This window comes from Mobula hypostoma, chromosome 21 (genome assembly GCF_963921235.1).
Source record: "Mobula hypostoma chromosome 21, sMobHyp1.1, whole genome shotgun sequence".
Lineage (NCBI taxonomy): Eukaryota > Metazoa > Chordata > Chondrichthyes > Myliobatiformes > Myliobatidae > Mobula > Mobula hypostoma.
The window spans coordinates 6,113,017-6,130,446 of record NC_086117.1 but is presented as its reverse complement, the minus strand read 5'-3'; the positions used below and the strand labels follow the sequence as shown (position 1 = coordinate 6,130,446).

The window sequence follows — 17,430 nt, the reverse complement described above, 5'->3', positions numbered from 1 at the left end:
CATGACTGTGCGAGTTTCCTCTCAGTGTTCTGGTGTCCCCCCACATTCCAAAGGCGTATACGTTAGGGTTCATAAGTTGTGGGCATGCTATGTTGGTGCCGGACTGTGTTAGTTGTTGACACAAATGACACATTTCACTGTACATTTTGATGTACATGTGAAAAATAAGGCTACTCCTTATCTTTAGAAGTATACAGTAAATACCAGGACACTTGGGAAAATTGATGTACAGAGGGATCTTAGAGTGCAAACCCACAACTTCCAAAAGAGGCAACCAAAGTAGGTACAGTGATAAAGTGTTAGGCATGTTTAATTTCATCATTTGGGGCAATGAGTATAAAATTCAGCAAGTCTTGTTTCAGACTGTGGTTTGGAGAATTGAGTGCAGTTCTGACCACAGCATTACAGGAAGGATGCAGAGGCTTTTGAAAGGGTGCTACAGGAGCTTCAACAGGATGCTGCCTGGATTACAGAGCATGATCTATCAGAGGAATTTAGAGAAGGTTGGACTGTTTTCTCTGGACTGTCAGAGACTGAGGGGCAACCTGCTAGTTGTTCATAAAGCCACTTGAGCCAGACAGACAGAGCCTTTTCCCCCAGGATGGTATGAAGCACAAGAGGGCACAGCTTTGAGGAGAGAGAGGGAAAGATTAAAGGAGAGATGTAAGGCAAGTTGGCACACACATTATGGGCCGATGCCCAGGTTCTAGTACTGTCCTATGTTCTAGACATTTTAAGAAGCATCTGTTATTTGGAGATACAGTACTTTAACCTGCTGCTGTTGCACAGTAGCAGAGCAGTTAATGTAATGTTTACAGCACCAGTTGTAAGATTGGGGTTCAATTCCCATCACAGTCTGTAAGGAGTTTGTACAGATGCTCCATGGCTTCCTCCCACATTCCAAAGGCATACAGGTTTGGGTTAGTAAGCTGTGGGCATGCAATGTTGGTGCCAGAAGGGTTGTGACACTTGTGGGCTGCACCCAGCACATCCTCAGACTGTGGTGGTCACTAATGCAAATGACACATTTCACTGTATGTTTCAATGTACAAAACATATCTTATTCTTATATTGGAAGAACTTCCCGCTATGTAGTTGCTATTCCCTCACATGTACTGCATTCAGCAAATTGTCAATAACATGCACTTTCCTGGTGTTTTTTAATTCATTCTAAATACTTCATAAAAGTGGTTAGTACTTGCAAAACTAATTTAAAGATACCAGATAGATGAACCTTTTTGCAAACCTTTGTAACTAATTTTATGGATTATTTTAAATCACAGAGGCTGGGTATTTTAAAAAAAACATACTTTGAATTCCATGAATACTGAGTGTGAATTAATGTACTAAAGGAGAAAAGGAGTAAGTGGAAGCCAGAATGGGGACTGGAAAAATAAAAAAGGGGGAGGGACAAGGTTTAATTTCCCTCCATAGATGCTGCCTGACCTGCCAAGTTCCTCCAACAGTTTGTGTGTGTTACGTAGATTTCCAGCATTTGCAGTCTCCTGTGTTTAGAATTTAAAGGTATCTGCCGACAATCATCCCAACTTTCTATCTGGTCTGTACTCTGCTGTAGCTTTAGAAACATTCCTCGCTATCCACAACACCACCAACATTTTTTACTGATCGTACCTCCTATACTCACATCCAAGTCATTAATGTACATCACAGGCAACAAAGGTCCCAGCACTGATCTCTGCGGTACGCCAGTGCTCACAGACCTCCAATCAGAAAAATATTCTTCCACCACTACCCTCTGCTCCCATCACCAGGCCAATTTTGGATCCAATTAGGCGGCTTACCTTGGATCCCATGTGATTTAGTCTTCTAGGCTAGCTTACTGTGCAGGACCTTATCAAATGTCTTGCTAAGGTCCACATAGGCAACATATTTTATCCTGCATTCATCAATCTTCTTAGTTAGTATCTCAAAATAAAATGTGATCAAGCTATTAAGCAACACAAGAAATGTAACAGTGAAGATTAATGGCAGTCTAGTCTTACAGTACTTATAAAAAATATTTACCCCTCCTTGGAAGTTTTCATGTTTTATTGTTTTACAACATTGAATCACAGTGGATTTAATTTGACTTTTTTGACACTGATCAACAGAAAAGGCTCTTTAATGTCAAAGTGATAATAAACTTCTACAAATTGGTCTAAATTTATTACAACTATTAAAACACAAAATAATTGTTTGCATAATTACTCACCCCCTTCAAGTCAGTATTTAACAGATGTGCCTTTAGCAACAACTACAGCCTTGACCTCTGTGTGGATAGGTCTGTATTAGCTTTGCACATCTGGGAAAAATTGCCATGTCCATTCTTCATTACAAAACTGCTCAAGCTCTGTCAGATTGCGTGGGGATCGTGAGAGAACAGCCCTTTTTAAGTCCAGCTATATATTCTCAATTGGATGTCTGCACTCCGACTTGGCCACTTCAGGACATTAACTTTGTTGTTTTAAGCCAAGCTTGTGTAGCTTTGGCTTTATGTTTGGTGTCTTGCTGGAAGACAATATCCCAAATCACAGTTCTTTTGCAAACTACTTCAGGTTTTCCTCAGGATTTCCTTGTATTTTGCTGCATTCATCTTACCCTGTACCTTCACAAGCCTTCCAGGGTGTGCTGCAGTGAAGTATCCCCACAGCATGATGCAGCCACCACAGTAGAGATGATGTGCAGTGTTTGGCTTATGCCAAACATAGCGTTTACTCTGAAGGCTAAAAGGCTGAATTTTTTTTTCATCAGTGCGTAGAACCTTCTCCCAGCTGACTTCAGAGTCTCCCACTCTAGCCGAGATTTCATTTGAGTTTTTTCCCCCCAGAAATGGCTTTCTCTTTGCCACACTCACATAAAGTTGCAACTGGTGAAGCACCTGGGCAGTAGTTGTTGTATGCCTAGTCTCTACCATCTCAGCCACTGAAACTTGTAACTCCTCCAGAGTTATCATGGGTCTCTTGGTGGCCTCCCTCACTCGTCCCCTTCTTGCACAGTTACTCAGTTTTTGAGGACAGCCTCTTCTAGGCAGATTTACAGCTGTGCCATATTCTTTACACTTCTTGATGATTGACTTAACTGTACTCCAAGGGATATTCAATGACTTGGAAATTTTCTTGTATCCGTCTCCTGGTGCTTTTCAGTAACCTTTCTGCAGAGTTGTATGGAGTGTTAGTTTGTCTTCATGGTGTAGTTTTTGCCAGGATACTGACTCACCAGCAGATGGACCTTCCAGATACAGGTTAATTTTTATCTCTGTCAATTGAAACACCTTGACTGCGCACAGTTGATCTCCATTTAACTAATTATGTGACTTCTAAAACCAACTGGCTGCAACAGTGATGATTTGGTGTGTCATATTGAAGCGGGGTGAATACTTACACAATGAATTATTTTGTGCTTTCTATTTGTAATTAATTTAGATCACTTTGTAGACATATTTTCACTTTGACATGAGTCTTTTTCTGTTTATCAGTGTCATAAAAAGTCAAATTAAATCCACTGTAAAACATGAAAACTTCCAAAGGGGGTTAATACTTTTAGGCACTGTAGATACACTTCTTTGGAATTTTATAGAAACTCCATCCTGGCAAAGTACTTTGATGTTTATTTTTATGGCTGTTCAGTGGCATTCCCTATAATAAGTTGGAATAAATAAAAATAAATTTCAGCCCAGCACAGTTCTTCTTGCTGCTACCATCAGGAAGGAGGTACAAAAGCCTTAGGACCCATCTACCATATTCAGGACTAGTTATTACCCCTCAACCAACAGGCTCTTGAACCAGAGGGGATAACTTCACTCAACTTCATTTACCCCATCAAATGAAGGAGGTGGGGGGGAATGAAGCCAGAGTAAAAAGGTTAGGGAGGGGAAGGAGTACAATCTGGCAGGTGATTAGTGAGACTAGGTGAGAGGAAAACTGGGTCGGTGCAGTAGGCGGTGGGGGGGGGGGTGCAATGAAGTAAGAAACTGTGAAGTGATAGGTGGAAAAGGTAAAGGGCTGAAGAAGTGATGGGCAGATGGGGAAAAGAGAAGGGGTGAGAGGGGAGCCGGAATGGGAAAAGGGAGGAGGAGGAGGGGTGAGAAATTTAGAGATAAAAGTTAGAGATATCAATGATCAAGCTGATGTACTGAGGATTTTTTAATACTTTCGATTCCTTTTCTGATTGATTTCTTTGGGGCATCCAAGTTACAGTGAAAATACACTGTCAGTCCACTGAACTGCCAAAAGTTTAACAAAAGAACATTTTCTATAATTTGCACAGATTTGTGAAAGTAAAGCCCTCGGGTGAATCAGAGTGAGTAACTGATATTTCTGTAAAGAAGGATAGACTGGTGAAAGATTAGTAGCAGCTGCAATGATTCAGGATCTTGGGGCACCTAATGTGGCTATCTTGCCAGTAAGAACACATTGCGCACCTTAGTAATCGGAAATACTTTGAATTCCTAGGCAGTTAGAAATCAGAAATCCAAAACATAACATGCTCACCATGTTCATCAGAACAACAGCAACAAAACAATAACAAATCAAACCCCTTTTCCTCCCTCCCAGCCAGCGATCCACTCACTCACACACATACAGTGTGCTTGCTCTAACCCCAACCTGAAGTTCGGATACAACCATAGACCATGATAACGAAGTGGTTAGCACAACACTATTACAGCTTGGGGCATTGGAGTTCGGAGTTCGGAGTTCAATCTCAGCGTCCTTTGTAAAAATGTTCGTGTGTTCTTCACGTATGTTCGTTGGTTTCCTCTGGGTGCTCTGGTTTCCTTCCAAAGTCCAAAATGTACTGGTTAGTAGGTTAATTGATAATGTAATTTGTCAATTAAGCTAGTGTTAAGTTTCTGGGACTAGCTCACAAGGCATAGGGTAGATATGTCACACAGAAGAAGTAGTTCTCAAATGGCAGGTGTAGACAACTGTAGCTGACAAGGGAAATTAAGGACTGCATAAAAGCCAAGGAAATGGCATATAAAGTAGCAAAAGTGAGTGGGAAGTTGGATGTTTGGGAAGCTTTTAAAATCCAACAAAAGGCAACTAAAGCTATAAGAAGGGAAAAGGTGAAATATGAGGGCAGATTAGCCAATAATATAAAGCAGGATACTAAAAGTTTTTATAGTTATATCAAAAATAAAAGGGAGGTGAGAGTTGATACTAAACCACTGGAAAATGATGCTGGTGAGGTAGTAATGGTGGACAAAGAAATAGCAAATGAACTTAATGGGTACTTTGCATCTGTCTTCACTGGAAGACACTAGCAGTGTGCCAGAGGTCTGTCAGTGTTATTGCTATTACAAAGGAAAAAGTGCTAGGCATACTCAAAGGTCTTAAGGTGGATAAATCACCTGGACCAGATGGTCTACATCCCAGAGTCCTGAGAGAGGTTGCAGAAGAGATAACGGATGCATTGGCCATGATCTTTCAAGAATCACTTGATTCTGGCATGGTCCTGGAGGATGGGAAGATTGCAAATGTCACTCCACTCTTTAAGAAGGGAGGTAGGCAAAAGAAAGGAAATTATAGGCCAGTTAGCTTAACCTCAGTGGTTGGGTAAGTGTTGGAAGTCTTTTATTAAGGACAAGGTTTTGAGGTACTTGGAGACTAATGATAAAATAAGTCCAAGTCAGCATGGTTTCTTTGAAGGGAAATCTTGCCTGACAAATCTGTTAGAGTTCTTCAAGGAAGTAACAAGCAGGGTGGACAAAGGAGAGGCAGTGGATGTCACTTACTTGGATTTTCAGAAGGCGTTAACGAGGCTGCTTAACAAGATCAAATCCTATGGTGTTACAGGAACGAAACTGGCATGGATAATGGAATGGCTGACAGGCAGGGGGTAGCAAGTAGGAATAAAAGGGGCCTTTTCTGCTTGGCTGCCAGTGACTAGTGGTGTTCCTCAGGGATCAATATTGGGACCGCTACTTTTCACATGGTTCGTCAGTGATTTAGATAATGAAATTGATGGCTTTGTGGCAAGGTTTGCAGATGATATGAAATAGGTGGAGGGGTAGATAGTGCTGAGGAAGCAATGCAATTGCAGCAGGACTTAGACAAATTGGAAGAATGGGCAAAAAAGTGGCAGATGGAATACAATGTTGAGAGACGTATGATAATGCATTTTGATAGAAAGAACAATAGTGCAGACTATTTTCTAAATGGGGAGAAGGTTCAAACTTCAGAGGTGCAGAAGGACTTGGGAGTCCTTGTACAAGACTCTTAGAAGGTTAATTTACAGGTTGAGTCTGTGGTAAAGAAGGCAAGTGCAATGTTGGCATTTCTTTCAAGGGGAATAGAATATAAAATCAAGGGGATAATGCTGAGTCTTTATAAGACACTTCAGGCTGCATTTAGAGTATAGTCAACAGTTTTGGGCCGCGTCTCTCAGAAAGGATGTGTTGTTATTGGAGAGAATCCAGAGGAGGTTCACGAGGATGATTCTGGGAATGAAGGGGTTAACATATGAGGAAAGGTTGGCAGCTTTGGGTCTGTACTCACTAGAATTTAGAAGATTGCAGGGGGATCTCATTGAAACTTACCGAATGTTGGAAGGACTAGACAGGGTGGATGTGGAGAGGATGTTTCCTATGGTGGGGGTATCCAGAACTAGAAGACACCGCCACAAAATTCAGGGGCGACCCTTTAGAATAGAGGTAAGAAGGATTTTTTTTTTTAGCCAGAGAGTAGTAAATCTGTGAAATATTCTGCCACAGACTGTAGTGAAGGCCAAGTCCGTGGGTATATTTAAGCTGGAAGTTGATCATTTCCTGATAGGTCAGGGCATCAAGCGATACGGCGAGAAGGCAGGTGTATGGGGTCGAGTGGGATCTGGATCAGCCATGATGGAATGGTAGAGCAGACTCGAAGGGCTGAATGGCCTAATTCTGCTCCTATGTCTTATTGTCTGTGGCCTTAAATAGATGGATAGTTGGGCAGTGCAGCTTGGTGGGCCTGAAGGGCCTGTTCTGCACTGTATCTCAAAATACGTAAATTCACCATGCTCATCATTATTCAAAGATATTCATTTCAATATTTTAAAGACATTTGGATAGGTACATACAGAGGAAAGACTCAGTGAAGTGAGGGCCAAATGTGGGTCTAGTTCAAGTAAACAATTTGGTCAGCAAGGATGGGTTGGGCCAAAGGGCCTGTTTCGGTGCTGTATAACTCTATGACTGTAAAACATAAGCAATAAGGGTCTTATATAATGCAAACTCATGTAGAAAAATGATTTTTAATTACAAAGCCATTCCAGAAAAATTCAAAATGTTGTGTTAAAAAGGAACTTTAGCTGGCATGATTGATTTTTATGAAAAATTATTAATATAACTTCCTGCAATTGGTGGAGAACTTATAAGACCATAAGACAAAGGAGCAGAAGTAGGCCATTCGGCCCATCGAGTCTGCTCCGCCTTTTTATCATGAGCTGATCCATTTTATCCTATTTAGTCCCACTGCCCCGCCTTCTCACCATAACCTTTGATGCCCTGGCTACTCAGATACCTATCAATCTCTGCCTTAAAGACACCCAATGACTTGGCCTCCACTGCTGCCCGTGGCAACAAATTCCATAGATTCACCACCCTCTGACTAAAAAAATTTTTTCGCATTTCTGTTCTGAAAGGGCGCCCTTCAATCCTGAAGTCATGCCCTCTCGTACTAGACTCCCCCATCATGGGAAACAACTTTGCCACATCCACTCTGTCCATGCCTTTTAACATTCTAAATGTTTCTATGAGGTCTCCCCTCATTCTTCTAAACTCCAAGGAATACAGTCCAAGAGCAGACAAATGTTCCTAATATGTTAACCCTCTCATTCCTGGAATCATTCTAGTGAATCTTCTCTGTACCCTCTCCAATGTCAGCACATCCTTTCTTAAATAAGGAGACCAAAACTGCCCACAGTACTCCAAGTGAGGTCTCACCAGCGCCTTATAGAGCCTCAACATCACATCCCTGCTCCTATACTCTATTCCTCTAGAAATGAATGCCAACATTGCATTCGCCTTCTTCACTACCGACTCAACGTGGAGGTTAACTTTAAGGGAATCCTGTACGAGGACTCCCAAGTCCCGTTACATCTCAGAACTTTGAATTCTTTCCCTATTTAAATAATAGTCTGCCCGTTTATTTTTTCTGCCAAAGTGCATAACCATACACTTTCCAACATTGTACTTCATTTGCCACTTCTCTGCCCATTCTTCCAATCTATCCAAGTCTCTCTGCAGACTCTCCGTTTCCTCAGCACTACCGGCCCCTCCACCTATCTTCGTATCGTCAGCAAACTTAGCCACAAAGCCATCTATTCCATAATCCAAATCGTTGATGTACAATGTAAAAAGAAGCGGCCCCAACACTGATCCCTGTGGAACACCACTGGTAACCGGCAGCCAACCAGAATAGGATCCCTTTATTCCCACTCTCTGTTTCCTGCCAATCAGCCAACGCTCTATCCACGTATGTAACTTTCCTGTAATTCCACGGGCTCTTGTTAAGCAGCCTCATGTGTGGCACCTTGTCAAAGACCTTTTGAAAATCCAAATATACAATATCTACTGCATCTCCCTTGTCTAGCCTACTGGTAATTTCCTCAAAAAATTGTAGTAGGTTTGTCAGGCAGGATTTTCCTTTAAGGAATCCATGCTGAATTCTGCCTATCTTGTCATATGCCTCCAGGTACTCTGTAACCTCATCCTTGACAATCGACTCCAACAACTTCCCAACCACTGACATCAAGCTAACAGGGCTATAATTTCCTTTTTGCTTCCTTGCCCCCTTCTTAAATAGCGGAGTGACATTTGCAATCTTCCAGTCCTCCGGAACCATGCCAGAATCTATCGACTTTTGAAAGATCATCATTAATGCCTCCGCAATCTCCACAGCTACTTCCTTCAGAACACGAGGGTGCATTCCATCTGGTCCAGAAGATTTATCGACCTTTAGCCTATTCAGCTTCCTGAGTACTTTCTCTATCGTAATTGTGACCGCGCACACTTCTCTTCCCTGCCACCCTTGAGTGTCCGGTATACTGCTGATGTCTTCCTCAGTGAAGACTGATGCAAAATACTTGTTCAGTTCCTCTGCCATCTCCTCATCTCCCATTACAATTTCTCCAGTATCATTTTCTATTGGTCCTATATCTACTCTCACCTGTCTTTTACTCTTTATATACTTGAAAAAGCTTTTAGTATCCTCTTCGATATTATTTGCTAGTTTCCTTTCATAGTTAATCTTTTCTCTCTTAATGACCTTCTTGGTTTCCTTTTGTAAGGTTTTAAAGACTTCCCAATCCTCTGTCTTCCCACTAATTTTTGCTTCCTTGTATGCCCTCTCCTTAGCTTTAACTTTGGCTTTGACTTCTCTTGTCAACCATGGTTGCATCCTTTTTCCACTCGAAAATTTCTTCTTTTTTGGAATATACCTGTCTTGCACATTCCTCATTTCTCGCATAAACTCCAGCCACTGCTGCTCTGCTGTCTTTCCCGCCAGTGTCTCTTTCCAGTCAACTTTGGCCAGTTCCTCTCTCATGCCACTGTAGTTTCCTTTACTCCACTGAAACACCGACACATCAGATTTCAGCTTCTCTTTTTCTAATTTCACAGTGAACTCAATCATGTTATGATCACTGTCTCCTAAGGGTTCCTTCACCTCAATCTCTCCAATCACCTCTGGTTCATTACACAATACTCAATCCAGTACAGCCGATCCCCTAGTGGGCTCAACAACAAGCTGTTCTAAAATGCCATCTCGCAGACATTCTACAAATTCTCTCCCTTGAGATCCAGTGCCGACCTGATTTTTCCAATCTACTCGCATGTTAAAATCCCCCACAATTATCATAACACTGCCCTTCTGACAAGCCTTTTCTATTTCCAGTTGTAATTTGTAGTCCACATCTCTGCAGCTGTTTGGAAGCCTATCAATAACTGCCATCAGGGTCCTTTTACCCCTGCTATTTCTTAGCTCAACCCATAAAGATTCTGCACCTTCCGATCCTATATCACCTCTTTCTAATGATTTAATATCATTTCTTACAAATAAAGCCACGCCTCCCCTTTTGCCTACCTTCCTATCCTTCCGATACACCGTGTATCCTTGGACGTTCAGCTCCCAGAGACATGCATCCTTTAGCCAGGTCTCAATGATGGCCACAATATCATACCTGCCAATCTGTAGCTGTACAACAAGATCATCCACCTTATTTCTTATGCTGCGTGCATTTAAGTACAACACCTTAAGACCAGTATTTGATACTTTTTGCTTTGATTTCACTGCAACTTTTTTGCACTGCAACTCATCCCAATGGCTACACATTTGCCCATCACCTGCCTGTCTTTCCTGACATCTTTACTGCTCACTATCTTAGATTTATTTCTGTTTTCCCCTTCCTCCGCTCTATCATTATCCAGCTTTATTGTGAGAAGCTGCTATTGTTTCTGTTCTTTTTGATCTTTAAATGCACTTTTCTTGAATAAATTTGACATTAGTTGCTGTACAGTCAACTGTTATTGGCAAAACATTTGCCCCACTCTTAAGTCTGCACCATCAGCTGAAGTAATTAGGAAAAATAATAGATCATTGGTCATATACTCAATGGCCTCTTTATTAGCTACACCTGTACATCTTGTTTATGCAAATATCAAATCAGCCAATCATGTGGCAGCAACTCAATGTATAAAAGTATACAGGCAAGGTCAAGAGGTTCAGTTTTTTTCAGACCAAACATTTGAATGGAGAAGAAGAGGGGATCTAAGTGACTTCGCCTGTGGAATTATTGTTGGTGCCAGACAGGGTGGTTGGAGTACCTCAGAAACTGCTAACCTCCTGGGATTTTCATGCACGACAGCCTCTAGAATTTACAGAGAATGGTGTGAAAAACATCCAGTGAGTGGTAGTTCTTTGGGTGAAAATGCCTCGTTATAGAGAGAGGTTGGAGGAAAGTGTACAGACTGGCTCAAGCTGACAGGAAGGCAACGTGAACTCAGACTCAGAAACCATGTTACAACAATGATTTGCAGAGGAGTGTTTCTGAACGCACAAGATGTCAAACCTTTAAGTGGATGGTCTACAGCAGCAGATGACTGCAAACGTGTATTCAGTGCTACTTTGTTAGTTAAAGGAGGGATATCATAAAGTGACCACTGAATGTATTTGGAATAAACTCCGCTCTTTGAAAACTTCAGTTCATCTTGACATTACTCTGCAATATAAGAAAAAGGATCAACTTAATATAAGAGTCTACTTTATTCACCAAATAGATTTATATGAATTTGCTGTGGTGTGTTGTTCGGGCACGACACGCAACCAAAAAACAGCATTCAACGATTATAAAGATTTATATAAAATAAGGTCAGCTTAAAATACAGATTTGGAATAACATGTGCATAAATACTATCATGTATTTACAATGTAACTAGCAGTATGAAAAGTGATTTAATGTGTTAAAAGAGTAAATTATCACCAAGTTACATTAGTGATTTTTCTCTTGGGTTCAATGAGATTGTTCACATCAATATTTAATGATGCTATTTTAATTTTTTTGAACACTATATTGTGTTGAAACAGGCTCAGGTAATTAACCAAGAAATTAATTTTCATCTTCGTATTAACAGCCGGTAATTGAAATAATTGGTCATATGTAAAATCATGTAATGAAAAATAAGCATTGATTACCCTTATTGGATAGATTACTTGCAAATAGGCATATTTGCAGTCATATACCTTCCAGATCCTTCATGTTATCAAGGAGATAATTCGTTAAAAAATAAATTGTTCCAGTTTTGGAATATTAATTTGATGTAAGGATTGAGAGGTTAAAGAAAAGTAAAAATAATGTATAAACATTGTATTTCCAAGCAACGCACAAAATGCTGGAGAAACTCAGCAGGCCAGGCAGCACCTATGGAAAAAAAAAATACAATCGACGTTTTAGGGCGAGAGGTCGACTGTACTTTTTTCCATAGATGCTGCCTTGCCTGCTGCATTTCTCCGACGTTTTGTGTGTGTTGCTTGGATTTCCAGCATCTGCAGATTTTCTCTTGTTTGTGATTGTGTTTCCAGTTTGTTATGCTTTGGTCAGGGACTGATTGAAGTCAGGATGGGGTTAGGATGGTGCCTGAGTATCTGTATTACTATCATTTAAATAGAAATTAAAGAAGTAATCATTGGGATGTTTAAAGTGCAACACGTTCATTATTTGGATAATTAAATGGTTTAGCAGGGATATTGGAATGAGAGAGCTAGCACGTCAATGAAAAGAATTAGTTGGACTTGGAATCTTAAAATGCAAAATGAGCTCTTTGAGACTGCTGACATTAAGTAATCTATGATTAAGCTATCTATGGGCCTACTCGTAAGAACTCTACAAATTTGTGTTCTTGATATTTATTGCTTATTTATTATTTTTTGTATTTGCACAGTTTGATGTCTTTTACATATTGGTGGTTGTCCATCTTTGTCGTGTGCAGTTTTTCATTTATTCTATTATATTTCTTTGTATCTACTGTGAATGCCTGCAGGAAAATGAATCTCAGCATAGTATATGGTGACATATATGTATATTGATAATAAATTTACCTTGAACTTTTAATCTGTGCCTTGGAGTTCCAAACCTGCGGTAAAAACTGTTAATCAAACCCTACTCCTCAATTTCATAACCCTCTATCAGATCATTTAGCCCTCTATATTCCAGTGAGAATATATCCATCTCTCCAACGATCCATGCCAGGAAAAATCTTGGTGAATTCCTTCTACTGCTCTCTCTGATGCTAACACACCCTTCCTATTGTGTGGCGATCAAGACTGTACACAATGCCTCAATTGCCATCTGACGATGTTTTGGGCAGATGCAACATGACGGCAAGCACACCAAATGCTACCTCACTATCCTATCCACCTGTGTCTCCACTTTCAGTGACCTTATGGACTTGCACCCCAAGATTCCTCTGTACATCAATGTTCCCGAGATCCCAGGATTAACACTATATTTCCTACCAGATTTGACTTTCCAAAATGTAATACTTCAAAGTTTGTCTGGATTAAATTGCACCTGTCATATCATAATCCAGCAAGTCTTCTCCGGCATTCCATCATGGCTGATTTATTATTCCTTTCAACCCCATTCTCTTGCCTTCTCCACGTAACTGTTGATGCCCTTATGAATCAAGAACATGTCAACCTCCACTTTAAATCTACCCAATGACTTGGCTTCCACAACCGTCTGGGACCTATTTTCCTAATCCAGGAGTTCCCTACTTGGGGTCCACTGACCCCTCAGTTAATGGTAGGAGCCCATGGCATAAAAAAGGTTGGAAACCCTTGTTCTAATCAGTCTGTCCTTCCGCAGACTCCCTACTTCTTTAACGCTATCTACCCCTCTACCTATGTTTTCGCATGCAGTGGGGAAACTGTGGACCTTTAATATTGGAATGTGGCAGAGTGCAAAGAAAACCCTACTGCAACCTCAGCTCTGTAAACCTTCATAATCCTTCAATCTGCTAAATTGAGCAGCATGAACTGACAGGCCAATGTGGAAGGTGTAACTTGGACTACAAGGTTGACAGGGAGATTAGTGGGAGAGTCTAGGACCAGAGGACACAGTCTCAGAATAGAAAGAACAGAGATGAGGAGGAATTTCTTTAGCCGGGGGTGGCGAATTAATCTCGGCTGTTGATACTGTGGGATCTATTGCATTTGCTATTGGCCATCTATTGAGTAGATTTAAAAACAATAGGAAAAGATTGATTTGCATTTAGATTTGGGCCCAGAAACTCTTTTCAGATTTCACTTCCATCAGGGCGCAGAATAGGAGAAAACTGAAGGAGGTTTGTAGTGCAGTCTCAGAGCTTAGGCATATTTGAAATTGTTTGACAGAGACAGTAGTGGTCTGAAAGAGACTGTGGAGAATTGGGAGAGAAGGCTATCGGGAATGGAAATTTAAAAATTGTTTTATAAAAGATGGAAGGGAAATTTTGTAAGGTGCACAGTATCAAGTACATATTTGTTGTTTTTATTGGGACTAATTAGGTGGCTCTTTCAAAGAACCAGAACAAAATGTAAGCTGAATGACTGTCTCCCTTCTTGTGGGATTTTGTAAATCTTTTTAATAAAAAGGTCCACAATTTAAATATATTTATGGACCCAAGAGTGATAACAATAAGCTTTTTGTCTGCCATGTATTTGCACGCCACAAGAAAGCATTTCACAAAATTAAGTTCAAACTGTTTTACTATTTGAATCTGATTGAATTTAAGAAGTACCCATTTTTTAAAGTAGTCGGCTGAACACTGACATTTCTTTTTAAAAATAGCATGCAGTGAGGATTCTCCACTTATCTGGTGTTTTTGAGTTTAGTAAACCTTGGAGGCTACTTCGTCATGGATTCTCATTCTTTAAACAAAACATTTGTCAAGAAACAGTAATAAATGGTAAGGAAAATACGTATTTTGAAATTCTTGATAATTGTGCCCTGTAGATAGTTGATTTTGACTGTGGGATGTTTTCAGAACTAATTTGCAGTAGGAATACAGGAATGATTGTCATGAATTCTAATTGTGTGGAATAAAATCTTTTTAAAATTTTAACCAGAGCTAAGTCTTTTCTAAGAATCCTCTGTGTCATATAGTGAGTTGATGGTATAATTGTAAGACCCAAGTGTTCAAAAGGGTTCAATTAACACAAATCAAAATTTAGCAAATAACCTGCTAACTGAAGCTCTCTTCGGGGGCTTGAGATAAAACCTTAGAAGGAATTATTTTTTTATCACTTTTTGAGATGATTATAATTGCAACAATGAACTTGTTTCAATAAACTCTTAATTTCGTCACTAAACAATGGAAATGTATTCTTATTTGCCTCGAAGTCTGTGCCTAGGCACATGCTAATGTATGCAATTGTAACCAGTTTATTTTGGTCTACAAAACACAATAAAAAAATCTTGATTCTGTTTTAACCATTAGTTGACAAATACCTGTTTCAAAGCACCATGTAGTAACTCCATTGCAATGATATGCATTGATTTCAGATTGTTAAATATGAATAAAAATCTTTATTAATATGGAAGAGAAGAATAAATTCATGAGCAATCGAATATTTTGCACAGCAGCATTTTGTTTGAAGTCAGCACCTCTTAGTATTTTTGCTTAAAACTTTGCAATTGAAGCTAATCTAATCGATGAGCTGTATTCATCAATATGTGTACGGTTGGAGATATTGATCGGTGAGGATTTTAGACAGTGCATGTGAAGCTTATAATGTCAGCAGTAGTTTGATAATGAAAAGAGTGGAACCTGAGGGACATGGAGACAGGTGGTGCATGTCCTAAAGCCAGCAGTGACATGGCGGCTTGGAATCCCACAAGAGACGTGGATCATGCCCTACTCTTTGCAAATGTGACTGCTTGGTACATAACAGTTTCCTGTTCAAAAATAACAAGCCAGAAATCAACTCTCAAAATAAATGATTGTTGGAATTAGAAGCGGTAGAATTTTGAAATGTATGATCTTTAGAAATATACAAAGTGGATAAAACATAGTTCAGCTGCGATACTTAATGTGGTTTATTGCATTGCGGATTTGTAGCAGAAAATTTCTTCTACCATTTTCCATATCAAAATAATGCTTAATTATGCATTGAGTGGATACTTTGATAACTGCCTAATTTATGTCTTTGCCTTTATGTTCAGACTTCAACACTTGGGTGATGATTTGTTTTTCTACAGAGTAAGTTTCTGAGTGGACAATGAACCAACTCATGAATACTTCCTCACTCTTTTTCTCATTTTTGCTCCCTTTTTGTGCTAATTATTTGATTATGTATTGTGTGTGTATAGTTTTTTAAATGTATTTCAATTTACTGCTTTTGCCACAGAACAAAAAAAAATTCACAACATATGCCAGTGATACTAAACCCAATTCTGAATTGTGTTTAAAAGCAATGTATATCTTCTCTGGGGATTTTTCATTTCTTTTGGCTCATGTTTCTGGGTTTATGCTTTTTAAAATTTAGTGTGCTATTAAATTGAGTACATTTAACAAAGTAGGTTTAATAAATTCTGCTCACTCTATAAGAAGTTGGCACAATCTAGCTCAGTGCCTTGTGTTAAATATAATGTGGTTGTCTCTCTGATATTTATAAAATATATTGTCACTATTTTAATCATATAATCTTTTAATCATATACCATTGACTTGAGAATTTATCCTTTGCGATGATTTCATTTATGTCAGCAGTAGTCCGTTATTGTAAAATCCTTTTTATTCTGCTTGCACGTTTGGTCCCTTTGTTGGAAAAATAAATATATTAGCGAACTAGTACTTTCTAGTTATAATTAGAAACTACTTTCAAAATTGTGTACTAAACAGCAAGGCATCTTTAGTTTAATGTATAGTCATGACTGGTGTCATTAACTACTGGACAGATATAAGAACCCGAGTCAATAGGACACCAATCAATTTACAGATGTTGAATAAATGCCCTAATTTTTTGTTTGTGCATTGAAAATTGTTAGCAACTGTATAGTAGGTTTCAATAAGATATTGTAGAGATGTTCGCAAAACCTCTAGAGACGAAAGAAGAGTGAATTGGTGATTGGTGGCATACAGCTTGCTATCTATATCAGTCACTGCAGTGAATCTGAACTTGTTCCGGTATAAGATCCACTAATATGGTTGGAGTTCCATTGCTATAAAAAGATAATAGTTCAGAATTTGGGTGTTACATTAAGGTACCTATGATAATTAGTGCATGGGAGGTCTGTTTCAAAATATGAAAACTGAGCAGTAGATCCCAAAATGAAATTATTGTTGCCATTTGGTTACAGCTGCAGTTGAAGAATTACATTGTATGATTTAGAACTCATAAGTCTGTAGAAAAACCTGTTGAAGGAATACAATCCTTGCATGTTTTACCATGACTGCGCAGAAGAGTGGACAGCCTTTTTAAAATGAAGTCACTGCAAGAATTTATAATGTTCGGCATTCAAGAGCACTCGATAGAGAACTGTTCCATGTGCAAAGTAATGTTTAATTTATCAGCAAGGTCCAAATTGGCTTTAGGCAATCCAGCCACAGCTTGAACTGGTTTGCTGGGACCATGGGAAAATTTAATTAGCTATTTTTTTCATCCACATGTAAAATGTATGAATATAAAGTGAAGATGTAATTAACATTACAAAACATATTATGAAAATTATTTGTGTTGTGTAAGCTATATAGTCCGCAAGCTGCAAACACACAAATGTCATCTGAGATTGAAGATTTCTTAAAAAAAATAATTTCCTGCTCCTGGATGTAAATAGTTTCCTTTATAGAAGAGTAAATTTTGAAAAGCTTTTGATATTGTGAAGCTATTAAAGTATATTTTTAAAGCGGTTTTGTTTGACAACATTGGGAAAAATGGTTCAAAATAATTAATTTATAATTTCAGACATTCTT

General features: G+C 39.2%; 1 protein-coding gene across 5 annotated transcripts in view; it reads left to right on the top strand.

Annotated features, from left to right (window-relative positions):
- Positions 1-17,430, top strand: part of LOC134359757 (DENN domain-containing protein 1A-like) — a 634,195-nt gene that overhangs the window by 178,360 nt on the left and 438,405 nt on the right. The window lies entirely within an intron of this gene.